The 15,266-nt window shown below is 40.1% G+C and overlaps 1 protein-coding gene across 8 annotated transcripts in view; it reads left to right on the top strand.

Moving 5' to 3' along the window:
• Positions 1 to 2,336: 2,336 nt before the first annotated feature.
• Positions 2,337 to 15,266, top strand: part of foxp2 (forkhead box P2) — an 893,115-nt gene continuing 880,185 nt past the window's right edge. For 4 of the 8 annotated variants that reach the window (XM_078568074.1, XM_078568061.1, XM_078568068.1 and 1 more), the window contains exon 1: positions 5,527 to 5,674. The gene's annotated coding sequence lies outside the window, so the exon portion shown is untranslated. Of the gene's footprint in view, positions 3,088 to 4,972; positions 5,274 to 5,525; positions 5,675 to 5,930; positions 6,048 to 15,266 lie in introns of those variants that run through there. The other 4 variants (XM_078568064.1, XM_078568062.1, XM_078568073.1 and 1 more) reach the window with 4 other exon arrangements.

Genomic DNA, 15,266 nt, shown 5'->3' with positions numbered 1-15,266 from the left:
CAGGACCCCCGCCAAGGTCGGAGAAACTGGAACAGGTTCGGTAAGCCGGCAAGCAGTGATTGGATGATGCCAAGCTTTGTGGTTCGAGCAGGAAAAAGGCTGCGGGAAGCAAGAAGTTACAGAGTAGACGACAGTAACATGATGATTATATACTGTAAAAGGCTAACATCGCCGCAACTAATAACTGTGGATCCCACCTTAATTCTCCAATGCAAAGTCCCCGAGCGTCATTGGAATGCTGTACAATTATCACCGATAATAACTCCTATCTCCCAAAAGTTAACATTAAGCACACTAACTCCCGGCGAGTACCCTCCGCATATGGTTCAGTTTGTGCCGTCTGGCGACTACGCAGTCGATTCTAGAAGTCTTTCAGCTAGTGATCATTAAACAAAAACACTATTGTAACATTTGACTGCTTGTTTAAATGTATATTATACGGGAGAAGAGGGAAAGCACTGGAGATTGCCGAATATCACCGAGAACAAACCATCCCGAAACAAACACGTCCCAGAAAGACGTTCATCTTAGCTCCAAGGATACTTTGGTTCTGGGAAAGGTTGAATTTGGGGAAACTTACACCAACGCATCCCGCATATCCCCACCTCCAGTTATTTAGCTTTTGGGATTTCTTAAAAACAAATAATATCTTGTTCTTCATTGCCACTTAGTGTCTACACCTGTTAGCCGTTGTTAAACGAGCAGAAGAAACCGTTATACTCGCCGTCTAAATGAGAACAGCGAATAAAAAGAAAATACACTTTATCCATAAAAATGCGCACTATATCATTACACCTCCCTGATTATTGTAATGTTTTGAATATATATTTTAAAAATAAAATTTGTGAACTTTTTACAACAATTTAAATAGTTTTATTTGCAATATTTTTTAAAAATCATGATGTCGATCAGCAATTAGGTTTTGTAACAGGGAGGGGTGACTAGTAACTCAAAACGTTTCTTTAACAAAGCTTATTTTAAACAACACGCTCCTGCACCCAGGCGATACAGGAGTTGTGTAATGTTGTTAGATGTTTGTAAATTGAAATGTTCTATGTGAAGTAAGTTCCATGCTGCGGTATCCAAAAAAAAGTTAGTTTTCCAAGTAACTGGTGCCACGGCCGTGAAAATATCTGGGGGAAATTGTATAAGTTTCTGTTCACTGACGAGTTGTTCACTGTTCGGATATTTAAGCACCCCTTCAGAAACTTTTTTTTTTGAAAAAACATTACACATTGTGACAAGTTATGTTTTCGATAATGTTAAGGTCTACCGGTTTGAACGTGCAAGACATTGTTCACCCCGATTCACTTTGTACATTCAATTCATAAAATATCCATTTTAAGCAGACTGTGAATGTGTTGAAACAGCGCCTGTGTTAATTTGCTCGCTCTGTTAGCTAGACATTTAAAAGAAAAGAGAATACGGTCCCTCTTTTCATTGGATTGGGATTTTCCTTCCAAACACTGAAAAATCCCCCAAACTCAAACTTCCAGAGATTAAATCTTTGTTTTTTTTTTTCTTCCGATTAATACATTCGCAAAACAATTCAACTGCCTTCACACATGTATAGTCTTTCAACAAAGAATACATGAAATGTGGCGCAGGAAATAATTTCTCATCGTCTACACTTGCTATTCATTATAAGAAAATGTCAAAAGCTTATAACAACGTCTGTGTAAAATGTTATAACAATGCTTCGTCTTTTATCTTTCAGGTGTTCCTTTCCAGTTCTTCCTGCCTTACGGATATTTAATTTGTAACCAGCAGATGGCAGCAGGATTCCACAATTCAGTGAAATTATTATTCCTGGTATTAAATGTGAGCGAACTAATTTGATAGAATAAGTGACGAGAACTGCGACTTGACACACAAAAAGAGTAAGAAGCATGGTAAAAGATACGCCGTTATATTGGTTACATTCTGCAATAGTTGCATAATTTACAGTAATACAGATCTTAGGTTCAGGTTCATGTTCCCATTGAAGAAAATACAGTACCAAAAGTGTAGCGATAACACAGCGTATTATAATTATTAATGACTGGTTGACTATGTTTTGATCCAATCTATTGCTCACATCCAAGGTGCGCTTTTAATTTGCAAGGCGGCTTTGAAATGTTGGATTGTAACAATTGTGTAAACAGTGGCGTAAAATTTACCTTTCACTTCAAACCATTGCAACAATCTGACACCGTCTGCAAATTCTGCTTCTCAAACATTTTTTTTCCTGGCCCCTTAAATAACACCGTCGGCATAGTTAAACTTCATTCCATGAAAACGGGAGGTTTCAGTTTTTAAATGAAGCACACAGTTGTTTTGAGTGAAAAGGTGTGTGTCGTCCGAAACGTGCCAACTGCTCCGGGATACCTGCCATCGCATTCGTGACCGTTTCTAGCGTTTCTAGCCGCGTTTGAAGATGAACAAATGGGTCAGTTTTTTTTGTTTGCCTCTCGTTCGCAATGTGTAGAGAATGCGATCGGATGTCAGTGAGAGTCTGTTTCATTTACAGGACGGTGTATTTTTTTTCCTGTTTGGAAGGTATTTTTCACTTGGAAAGACAGACGCCGGGGTTTAGCGCACACATTCATTTTCAAGTGTGTAATAAAATGCACAGCGGGTGCGGCTTCGACCACAACACATCTAAGTTTAGCGATGTTGTTAAATAGAAAAACGGTCAAACCGTAACTGAAATCTCACCAGCGCAGGCACAGCACATCAGATCAGATCAGATCAGTGAATAATAACTTTTTTTTCTCCTAACTGCGGTACTCAGAGGGTTTTCTAAAGTTGGGTCGTTAGATGGAGTAGCAAACCCATTGAGTTTAATCTGTTACCGACTTGAAACACAACTTGAGAGGGGGAAATAGTCACTGCTAAACCTTCAGCTATCACCGGATTGAGGTAATGCATTTCGCAACGCAACTTTATTCATACAATCGTCTTTAAATCATCCAGCACAATGGGTTGTGGAGGATGGGAAAAGGCCAGTTAAATGCCATTGTTACAGCAAATAATGCGTTATAATTGTCGCATTGCTAACTTGCATGGAAACAAGGTGGGAGAACGCCTGCAGATTAATTTAAGGTGGTCAGTATACTATCTGCTCAATGAAAATGTCAGGTTCTTGAGCGCAGCTTACCCCGTGTGCACGACACCATTAACACTAACTGAAAAGTCTCTAAAAGAACGCACAGGTTTGTCCGGAATCTACATTTATCTTCCACGGGCTTTTTTTTTTAACATTAGGGAAATACGCTGCCGGGAAGGTGCGGGGGTGGGGAGAGGAGTGGGTAAATAGCATTGCGCGTTGCATTGCCCCTTTTCGTGTGGCTATAAGGAAATCCCAAAGATTCGCCGCCTTCTTCTGCAAGCTGTGAAGTAAGACACTGCAGATTATTATCTTTAGTTGTGTCCTCTGCTTCTTTCTGATTGAGCTCCAATTTACTTAAAATGACAGGTTTTTAATGATAGTAAAACATTACAAAATGAGAATCACCTGCGCATCTGCGTTACAGCATTTCACCTGGTCTTTAGAATTTTACGTGTATTTTAGTTAACGCCAGGCGTTTCTCAATCTTTAATTTAAAATGTGTGAATGGTATGGTGTGTTTAAAAAGGAAATGCTGGTAATAAATCTGACCAGGGCACGGCGACAGAATGAAGTGCTGGCTCAACTTTAAGAAATATGCAGATATAACTCACCAGAGAATATTATTGTAAACTATACATTAACATGTAGGAATAAAACACTGTAATGCGTCGCTACCGACATCAGTGAAATTAGCTCCGATGGTTCTGTGAATCATTTTAAACCATTGATTAAAACTTATTTTCTGCATCAGCGTGAATTCAATCAGGGGGAAAAAAAATCGTAAATGTGCTTTTTTTTAAAAACCGACATTATTCTCTGCATCATTTTTTCAAAAGGAGTAAGTCTCCTAACTGAGAAGCCATCTCCTCCTGAAAAGGCTGAATTGTCAGGCAAACAATAGACAAGGGCAGCTAATAAAGTTGATTTTAAAAGGCGTTATGGCTTAACTAAAGGCGACTTAATGAATTTCAGCGTAAATCAGTGAACAATGGAATGTAAAAATGAAGTATCCACTTTTTTTTCCCCTGTCGTTCAGCGAAGTGATTTAAAAAAATCTGGCAGCCACGCGTCACTGGAGGAGGAGTTCAACTTGGAGTTAACCGCCTGACAAGTCCAACATCCCCTTGCAGTCAGGAGCTGGGAATGCAGTTTAGGAATAATTGCCCGTGTACATTCGTGCTGAGGAACATTCTTCAGTGCAGCGCACCCAACATCGTATACCAACCAGTCCAAATACTCCGTAAAACCATGTCCTTGCACTGAACTTTCACCTTGCGAACCCTTTCAGACTTCATTGGCTAACAGTTACAAAAACATACAAAGCATTTCCCCCCCCCTTTACCTCTCTCGCCTGTCCTTGTGTGCTGCGATTTGGAAACCCGTTACTTTTTCGTCTTACCACAGGGGCCCTTTTACATTGATGGGAAATGGGAAAAGGAAGCCCCCTGATTAATTAAGGTTTAGGGACAAGAAGGACTACAGAACATAATCTTTGTAACCTGGAGGGGAGGGAGATTTGGGGAGGGGGGAGGGGGGGGGGGAGAAAGAGAAGAGGCAAGTGAGGGGGTACCCAATGCTGATTTTTTTTTAACGTGCTGAAAAAAAAATGTTTATTTTAAGAATAGAAAGGATTTAAAAAAAAAATTAAAGTGTAGCTTCCCACGATTTAAATGAAATAACCGTGTGGATAGGAGCCCCCGAGGACTTCTCAGCATCTCTAACACTGTTGGCGTGAGTCCCTGTGGTCATGTCCTGGGTGCAATGAGCTGAGCCCCGTTCTTCCCCCCACCCTCTCCTCTCTCTCTCTCTCTCAGACTCAGACTTTGCTGCTTCTGCCCAGCGGCTGGAAACTCGAGGCTGCCCAAGAGGGAGAGAGAGAGAGAGAGAGACTGGTAGTGGGGGGCGGGAGGGGTGGGTGCTGGTGGTTCATAAAATAAAGGCTCTGAAGTCTTTTGTTTACATAGCAGGTGGATGTGACGTCACCTGGACGCTGCACCGCAAAGAAGAAGAAAAAGAATAACAATATCACAGTCCGCCGCGCTTTGGCTTTGTAGTGCGCTGCAACATTAATAATAACATTTATTTTTTCCACACCCCCCCCCCCCCCTGATTAAAAGTGCAGCCTTGACACGTACCAGCTTCTGTCATGTGAGGGAATCTGTCATACACAGGCACGTGTGAGGTGATTGCCTTTTTGTTTGAGGTTTTGTTGGGGGGGGGGTGATTATTTTTTTTTGGGGTGGCGGGGTGGAAGGTTTGGTGTTGGTTAAGAAGCAAAAAAAACATTGGAGTGAAGTGAGAGCGCGAACCCGGACAGCGCGAGCGAGCCAGTGAGCGGAGTGATCTCCCTCCCTCCCGGCTTTTATTGCTGAATATTTATTGTGCATCCCTCCTCCTCTTCGCCCCACCCCCACCCAACCCCCCCCCCCCCCCAAAAAAAAACTCGTACACAATACTAGTTTTTTCCCCCCTCAAAATTGTGCAATTGCAAAAATTAAATCCAATCTGAAGAATTATTTCACCCTGTACCACGACGCTGTCTCTCTCTCTCTCTCTCTCCGATAAGCGCCGCTTTCACTTGTGGTAAGTTTTCTGTTAAGTTTTTTTTAATGCTCAAACTTCAGGGAAAAAGTTCAGTGCTAAGACTTCCAAGGTTACGATTTTCTTTCTCTCTCGGTTTTATGATGGAAATATATCGCACGGAATGTGCATATTGAGGACATGGTTGCGGTTTCACCCCATCCCTCCCTCCCTCCCTCCCCATCGCGGGCTTGTGTTTTTATTTAAAGGAGTCCTGTCGCTTTCATGGCTTCTCATTAGTTTAAACGTGACGCCCCTCTTCCACACAAGCCGTGGTTTTCAAAGATACAACGCTGCGTTGTTCCTCCAGCCGACTTCCTCGCCAGCCAGTCACTTACATGGCCAAAGTGGGACGAAACCATTCTTGTCAAGAAGGGTAACTTTCTGCATAAGTAGTAAAACCTGTTCGAAGTAAACTTAACGCCGTTTTAGCATTGATTTCAACTTATGCTTTTTAGCCACAAGAGATGAATTATTAGCGAGCATGGATGATTGTTGACATTCTTTTAGTCATTGGAAAACACAAGTAAGTTGCAAGAGATAAGGAAACTCTACAGTTCTTGATGTGAACTTTCCTTCAGAAACCTCGGTGTCTTACACTGCAGCTAATTAAGGATTATTCCCTCCCCCCTTCCCAAATAATACTGTAATTATTGACATTATCGAGTGTGGCTTAATTGAGAAGTTAGGTCCAGTGTTTAGCTGAGTGGACACCATTAGAAACTCCAATGCAAAGTTTATTGTTATGAACAGCTGATTTAAAAAAGTTGACAAATTGGTAGAGGTGAGTTAGGCATTAACAATTGAAAGTGGTTAGTGCCTACCCCCGAGGCAGAGTTTCTTCGTAGAATTTATTTACAAACATAACTTCTGCGAGAGGGGAAAGCTGGCTCAGTGCATTTGCAAATGAACACTCCGCATGTTTGAAAGATCTCATGCATTTTTGTGTTCTCAAGTATCAGCCTGGTTATGAGAAATGGAGAGAAGGAATGGTAGTTAAGATGTTTTTTATTGCGAATTTGGAATATTTATGCACTTACATCACAACTTTCCATAACTCATTTACCAACGATCCACCTAATGTTTCATGTGTTTGTTAAAAAAAACTTAATGGATAATTTTGCAAAAATACACTTGAGCTATGTGTCATTAAGATCTTACAATTGTTACATGTCTGTAAACAAATGACAAATGATTGATGTGTTTGTATGGTATCAGGTTCAGCTGGTCCAAAATTTGAGGCAATCAAAAAGCCTTTGAACACCACTGCCTGTAAGCATATTTCTGGAAAATCAATTTTACAACTGTTTTTGCTGTTGGCTCCTTATTAACATAATATGTCAAAAAGCGAAACAATTCACATATACCTACACCATATTTTAAAGTTCCTCCAAACATGCCTCTTCACTTGCTTCTCCCTAACTCCCACCCACCCTCAGCTTTGCATGTTGCTCCGTTTCTAGAGCTATGGCCTGACCTTCCCCATGATTGTTTTGTAACTCTTTCGAGTACATTCACAGTTCTTGACTTTTTTTTTGTTCAAAGTCCTGGAGTGGGACATGAACCCACAACCTTCTGACTCAAAGGTGAGGGAGCTATGAACTGAGCCACAGCTGATGATTGTTTTGTAACTCTTTCGAGTTATCAACAGTCACAGATTGTAACTCTTTCGAGTACATTCACAGTTCTTGGTTTCCGGGAAGCTCTTTCGAGTTACCAACAGTCACAGATTGCAACTCTTTCGAGTACAATCACAGTTCTTGGTTTCCGGGAGTGGGACATGAACCCACAACCCTCTGATTCAAAGGCGAGGGTGCTATGAACTGAGCCACAGCTGATGATTGTTTTGTAACTCTTTCGAGTTATCAACAGTCACAGATTGTAACTCTTTCGAGTACAATCACAGTTCTTGGTTTCCGGGAGTGGGACATGAACCCACAACCTTCTGATTCAAAGGCGAGGGTGCTATGAACTGAGCCACAGCTGACACCTCTTCTCTGGTTAGGCCACAACTAGAGCAATTGCATCTAGTCTGGTTACACCACTTTAAACTCTTTCGAGTTATCAACAGTCACAGATTGCAACTCTTTCAAGTATAATCACAGTTCTTGGTTTTTCCAGGAGTGGGACATAAACCCACAACCTTCTGATTCAAAGGCGAGGGTGCTATGAACTGAGCCACAGCATACCTGCTGTTCAGTGCCACTGCACATAATGACCACTGTTAATTGTTATTATACACAGGTGGCGGGGTTGTGGGTTCATGTCCCACTCCCGGAAAACCAAGAACTGTGATTGTACTCAAAGAGTTGCAATCTGTGACTGTTGATAACTCGAAAGAGTATAAATAGGAACAGTTACTTGGTTTAATTAAAACAGTTATAAACAGAAAGAGACAAACTGTGGTTGTTGGATTAGGAGGTCTATGCTTGTTATTTGTAACTGTAAATAAATGCTTATAAAAGTGTGTAAAGATTGGTTCTAGGTCTATCCTTCACCAACTGGCTTTTTGAAGTATAACAACCGCATTAGTGCCACTTGCAGCCAGTTTGGTTATGTACAGATACTGTGTGCAATCCTTCCACACCACAGCAACTCCGAATGGTAGCTGCTTCACTAACAGGGACTTGAGGTGAATAGCATCCATTATTAATCCACAGTTTATTTTTCATTGAGCAGTACAACTTTTCTTTTATGCCTGCAATTTATATTTTTGGAGCAGTTGTGCATTCTACCATCTCTCTGAAAGCCATGCTCAATGTTCAAACAATAATGCTCAAAAAGAGTGAAGTACTGGTGCCAGAAGGTAATTGCAATCATTTTGATTGGGATGAAAAGTATTTAGTATTTACAGTAGAAAGACCTGCATGTTTCACATCCCGAGCATGTTGTAAAGCACCTCGCAGTTAATTAGGTACTTTTAAAGTGTAATCACTTATTTTGTAGGCCAACGTGCAGCTAATTTAGACGCAGCTAGTTCTCACAAACAACACTGATCAGTTAATCTGTTTTTGATGACACATGAACCAGGACATTATGAACATAACAATTAGGAGCAGGAGTAGGCCACTTGGCCCCTTGAGCCTGTTCCACCATTCAATAAGATCATGGTTGATTTGAATGTAACCTTAACCCTACATTCCTGCCTATCCCCGATAAGCTTTCACCCCTTTTTAAATCAAGAATCTATCTAGCTCTGCCTTAAAAAATATTCAAAGACTCTGCTTTCACTGCCTTTTTAAGGAAGAGGTTATACTTCAGTTGTGCAGGGCATTGGTGAGATGCTCAACCCTTAGAGAAAAAAATTCTCCTCATCTCTGTCATAAATGAGTGACACCTTGTTTTTAAACAGTTCTAGATTCTCCCACAAGAGGAAACATCCTCTCCACATCCATCCTGTCAAGACCCCTCAGGATCTTAAAGGTTTCAATTAAGTCGCCTCTTGCTCTTCTAAATTCCAGTGGATACAGGCCTAACCTGTCCAGCCTTTCCTCATAAAATAACCCGTCCATTCCTGTTAGCCTAGTAAACCTCTGAACTGCTTCTAATGCATTTACATTTTTCTTTAAATAAGGAGACCAGCACTGTACACAATACTCCAAATGTGGTCTCACCAATGCCCTGTACAACTGAAGCATAACTTCCCTACTCTTGTAATCAATTCGCCTCACAATAAATGATAGCACTCTATTAGCCAGCTTTCCTAATTATCTGCTGTACCTGCATGCTAACGTTTTGTGATCCATGCACTAGGACACCCAGATTCCTCTGAATATTGGAGCTCTGCAATCTCTCACCATTTAGATAATTTTTTTAATTCTTCCTGCCAAAATGAACAATTTCACATTTGCCCACATTATACTGCATTTGCCAGATCTTTGCCCATTTACTTAACCTATCTATGTCACTTTGTAGCCTTCTTACGTCCTCCTCACAATTTACTTTCTTACCTATCTTTGTGTTGTCAGAAAATTTTGCAACCATTTCTTCGGTCCCTTCATCCAAGTGTTATTTACATAAATTGTAATAAGTTGAGGCCCCAACACTGATCCTTGTGGCACACCACTCGTCATATCCTGTCAACCAGAAAAAGACCCATTTATGCCAACTCTCTGCTTCCTGTTAGCTAACCAATCTTCTATCCATGCTAATATGTTACCCCATGAGCTTTTATTTTCTGCAGTGACCTTTGACGTTGACATTGGAAGAACTCTGCTGCTCTTTTTCATGTTGAAGTCATGGCATCTTTTGCATCCACCCAAGTAGCTGATGGGATCCTCAGTTTAATATTTTGTTTGAAAGATAGTACCTCTGACCATGCAGTGCTCCTTTGGAACTAGACTGTCGGTCTGGATGATCTGCCCAAGTCCTGACTTGAAATCTAAAACAGTTACTACTGTGCTGATGCTAATACAGAGCTCTTGCCTACCTGCTCTGCTTCATTGGATGCTTAGCCTTCAGTGCATTGACTTCAAAATCATTGTCCTTTTTAAGACTCTTCGGCCTCATTTTCCCTTCATCAGTGAACCCCACCACTGGATTGTTCAAACTTTGAACACTCATCTTTCTGCACCCCCCCCCCCCCCCGCCCCACCAGGCTCCCCGCAGCCTTCAGTCATCTCTTCCTCACACTCTGAAACTTTCACTCCAACCTAGTTTATCCTGCCATAACCTTCTGAAAACCTTAAACCTCAACCTGTTCAATGCCACCTCCTCTTGGGTACCACACTCTAGTCCATCCAAATTCTCCCATACTTTGACTCCCCAACCTGTGCAACAGCATAACTTCTGACTTGCCATGACTAATGCCATGGGCTATCCACTGGGAGCCATCATAATGCTTAACAGGTTTGGATACATGAACTGGAGTGCATCTAGATCTGAAACTGCTTTCAACATATTTAGGATTATTATGAAAAGTAAAGAGTCTGAATCAATCCTGATCTTTATACCTGGCATGGTTATGTGGCTTTTTTGGTGTAGCAGTAAAATATAACTATCTTAAAGTTATCAAAATTGCCTATACTTATGCAACAATGCTTCTAATCAAATATGGTAAATGGAAGATCGGGTCTGGTCGCAAGGTGATGAGGCCGAAATGAGTAATGGATACTTCTATTTTGCAGAACCCTAAAATCCTTAGGACAGCAAGCATTCTGGCTGTTTTTGGACACTATCTGGATGACTCTGCAGCTGGCAGCCATTATCATTGCTGCAGATCTCTTGAGGTTTCCAGCAGCAGCTGGTTTTCAGCCCATGGTTTTGGCATCAACCATCTTCCTACCAAGGGGAAGGCCTAAGCCTGGGGAATATTGGACTTGTGATAGTGACCTGAAGACAGAAATACAGGCCAGCTCAGTTTCTAACAGGCAGGAGGCATTTGGTTGTGATCCATATGATGTGAGGAAGGGGAAGAGGAATACTCTGGCCATGGTGGTTTCAATTACATGCCAAATTTTGAAAGCCTCCTAATATAATCAATCATTGGGTTGTTCTAAAAAATCTTATTCCAATAAACCCTATGAGGGATATGGTCACTTTAGCACAATATTTCACGCAGCAGAAGTGCAATTAAGTCTAAAAGATGATGCAGAATTTTCTGTACATGCCTGACCCATTTGTGCCAAAATAATTTTGGACTGATCTGGATACATGTTTGCACTGCAATTGTCACCATTTTTATATGTCATATTAATGGGATTTTGACATTTAGTGTGAGTGAGAATTGAATGCTTTTATATGCTTGATTCACATTTATCTTGGAGTTCATACAAAATAAACTCAACATCACAAATAAGTTCTTCTTAAAAAAAAACCTGATACCTTTCCCCATTGACTTTGACTTTGTTCTTTATTTGGAACTAAAATGCCATTGGTCCAGCTGGGAAATATTTAGTCCAAACTAAAATACTAGACCATAGATATAATGAAACTCGGAAAGTGTTAGCTTTTAAGTGTTAAATGGCAAGGGATGCATCCTGATCTCTTTGTTATTCCTGTAAAAAAAACAAAGCGGTGGGCCAAGACTCTAGTTGCCATCACCACCTAGACTGAAAGGAGTAAAAGGAGCCGTGAGGTAAATTGGAAGTTGAGTGGTTGATGCCAATCTGGGGTTTGAAATATTACAGGATTTAGATGAAGTTATGGGAAGTAAGGTGGTTAATAGTTTTGAAGTCCCAGGAAAGAATGAGTTGGAGACGAGATTGTTTGATCAGCCTTCATTTCATTTTGAAGATGTAGGAAAGGTGAAAAGCATGTAAGATTATGTATTTGTAGCTTAGGAAAAAGGGGATGATAGCTTAGAGAAACACTGACAATCATTGGACTGATAAAAGAGGAGGACAAGGAAAGTAGTGACTAAGAGAAAGAGTTTGGAGATTGGGAGCAAGAGGGAAATCATTTTATTGTATCTCATTTGTGTGTAAGGCATTAGAAGATCCTCCCTACATATTGGAACTTTGTACAGAGAGATCAAAATATTTGAAAGGGAACAGTTTATCATGAGGACTGGTGAGTAATAGGAAAGATTGAGGCAAGGAATATCAATAGTTGGGGAAGGATCAAGAGTGGGGCCATCAAGGGTCAAGAGAAGATAGCTATTGACTAAACTTATGAGCGACCTGATGAAACTACACAGTCAGTTTTTAAAAAATGAAAGCAACAATGGGATAGTAGTTTGTCATTACTATTGGGGAGCAAATCTGGCATAGGCAATCACTTACTCTTTACAGATCTGCCCACTTGTCATTGCATTAGCTTTGATGAATTTGTTAGAGCCAGATTACTGCCCAGTGGTGAGGCATGAAATCTACCTCCATATTTTTGTTGTCCTATCAAAGTATATGGGGAAAGAAAGAGATAGTCATTCAATCAATTCATTGAGAGGAAATGAGGGATGTGCAGAGGATGTGCAACTGAAGGGAGTTGATGAGTATAGAATAGAGTGGACAGCAAATAACTAGAATAATCAGCAAAAATTGGGCAGGATTAGATAATGACGTTTGAAGGAGGTAATTTATATGAAAAGGAACACAGAGATAGGACTAAGTCTTTGAACGAATTGTAATGAGCAAGAGGATGAGCTAACAGCTACAACATGGATAGTTTAATTTGAGAGAACATTTTTTAGTGAGAGACTTTGTAATCGTAACTTATTAGGAGTGCACCATGCTAGACCCAGTCAAAATAAAATACTTTTAATAAATTATTCACCAAAGTGTCCAAGATCAGAACTTCAAAGTTATGCAACCTAAAGAACAAATCTTCAGTAGAATAGCCCTGCCAAAAAATACTCTGGAGATCATGAAGAAGGCCAAAACTTTGAAGGCGATTGGATAATTAGCAGTAGCTTCCAACAATGTAGAATTTATATAATGAAATAAGATGGATCACCTTTCTTGGAGAAAGGGTGCAAATGAGCACATTTCTAAGAAAAAGGAATGGTAAAGTGGGAGAAAGAGCAATACTGGACACCATAATTTAGGTAGGACATGAAGGCTTTGGCGAGCGTACCAAAGATATTTACTGGATTAATTCCAAGGCTGCGGGATTACATTTACATGGAGAATGAGGTTCTCCTCAGAGTGGAGAAAGCTGAGAGGAGATTTGATAGAGTTGTTTAAAATCATGAAGGGGTTACATACAGTAAATAAATATGAATTAGTGCCAGTGGCTAAAGGGTTGACAATCTGACATCACCAGATTTAAGGTGACATGAGAAAAAACTTTTTTATGCAACAAAAGGTGAGGATTTGGAATGTATAGGGTGGTTGATACAGGTTCAATAGTAATCTTTGAAGGAGAATTTTATAAATACTTCAAGGAGAAAAGATTGCAGGTCTTTGGGGCAAAAGCATTGTAACAGGACTAATCACATTGCTCTTCAAAAGAGCCAGTGCAAACCTGATGGACCAAATAGTCTCCTTCTGTGCTAAGAGAATGCATACAATATGGATAAGTTTGAAGGTACTTAACCATATTGGGATGAATATAATTCTAATGGTATGGGAGGAGATCATTCATGATCAGAAGTCATATAGGAGTCCAAAATGTAAAAGATCCGATACACCTGCTGGGGTTAAAATTTGGTTCGGTGGCATTAGGAAGGCCATTGAAATTAGAGCAGGAGGAGATAAGTGAATCATAAACGTCAGCTTTCTCTTGAGGATGGAAAGCAACTGTATACCAGTTGGAAGGAGAATTCTCAGACATTATTAGAGATAGTTTAGGCAAACAACCAAAAAGAACAGCTGTTGCAAGGAGTAGAAAGCTAGAAATTGACATTTGCTTTCATTAAGGTTGTCTTTGTTAGTGCTACCTGTGGATTTGCTGAAACTATGAACAAGGATAAAATTGGCTTGGGATATATCAGACTAACCAAGATGCCAAGTACAATAGGTAGATTGTTTCATTAGAGGTAGCAGAATGGCAAGCATAATTGAACCATGATGTAGCATTAGATATGAAGGACGGGGAACAGCAAAATAGAAAATCTTCCATGCAGGCAAGAACAATGTTAGTTATTTCACTGGCACAGATAGATGAATCCAAAGAATAAGAGCAGAGCAGCGCCACAGAAATGTTTCAAATAATTCTCAAATATCACCCTAGCTGGCAGTCATGCTAAACTATAAGAACCAACTGATTTGTTTTTTGAAAGCAATTTTGCAAGAGGCAGATAGTGAAATAATGGTCAAATAATCCAGAGCTGAGATAAATGCTTTCAAGTTGAGCTATTCTGTTAAGCATGATAACTAAATAGATTGGGGAGGAGGGGCGGTTTGGACTTTGGAAGAGTTTGCAGAGTTGGCTGCAACTTTTTGTTTCCTAAGCTAGCTCTGAGTGTATAGATTTTGTTTTTCTTAAGAAAGGAAAAATATTGTCATGTAAATCCTGCCAATGCAGAAAGATGAGACACAGACATGCACTTGTGGAATTTGTTATGGACCTGTACTGGTTGTACTGGTCCTAGATTATAGATTGGTCTGAGGTTGAAAAAAATCTGGGAAATTTTATTTATATTTAGAGGAGACCCAATTCAGGAAGAAGACAAACAGTTGTTAAGCTGAAAAAGTGACGTTTCTGACTGCCGAAGCATTTACACTGTCAGTATCTTGCCCAACAACATCTTTTGTGTCAATTACACTGGTGCTTCAGCTCCTTCAGATAGTGATTCAACAACTGACATAACAATTGAATAGGAAATAATTAATTTTAGGAGAACAATCTACTAATCTAAAATTGGAGAACAAGCATGGTTAATGCAGATGATGGCAGTTGACAGACTTCTTAAACGGCACAAAAAATTAAGTATTTGATCAAAATGTACAGTGTATATATATAACCTGCTACAAATGCACAAGTTGAGAGGTACCATGAGTTGAAAGAAAAAACACTTTTTCTTTGACACTTGGTTGCACATTGACATAAAGAACTTTCAGCTCTGGTTGAATTCAGTAATCATATATTAGTCAGCTGAAATTGTTGCCTCCCTGTTGGGATCCTAAGTGATATTATTTTGGGCATTTTCAATCTGGATCCTAGTGAGTGTAATTCCATGGGATAAACCTGTTCCTAATACTTCACTAAATACTGT

This window comes from Cetorhinus maximus, chromosome 22, assembly GCF_964194155.1.
Source record: "Cetorhinus maximus chromosome 22, sCetMax3.hap1.1, whole genome shotgun sequence".
Lineage (NCBI taxonomy): Eukaryota > Metazoa > Chordata > Chondrichthyes > Lamniformes > Cetorhinidae > Cetorhinus > Cetorhinus maximus.
This window is presented reverse-complemented; position numbering and strand designations above follow the sequence as displayed.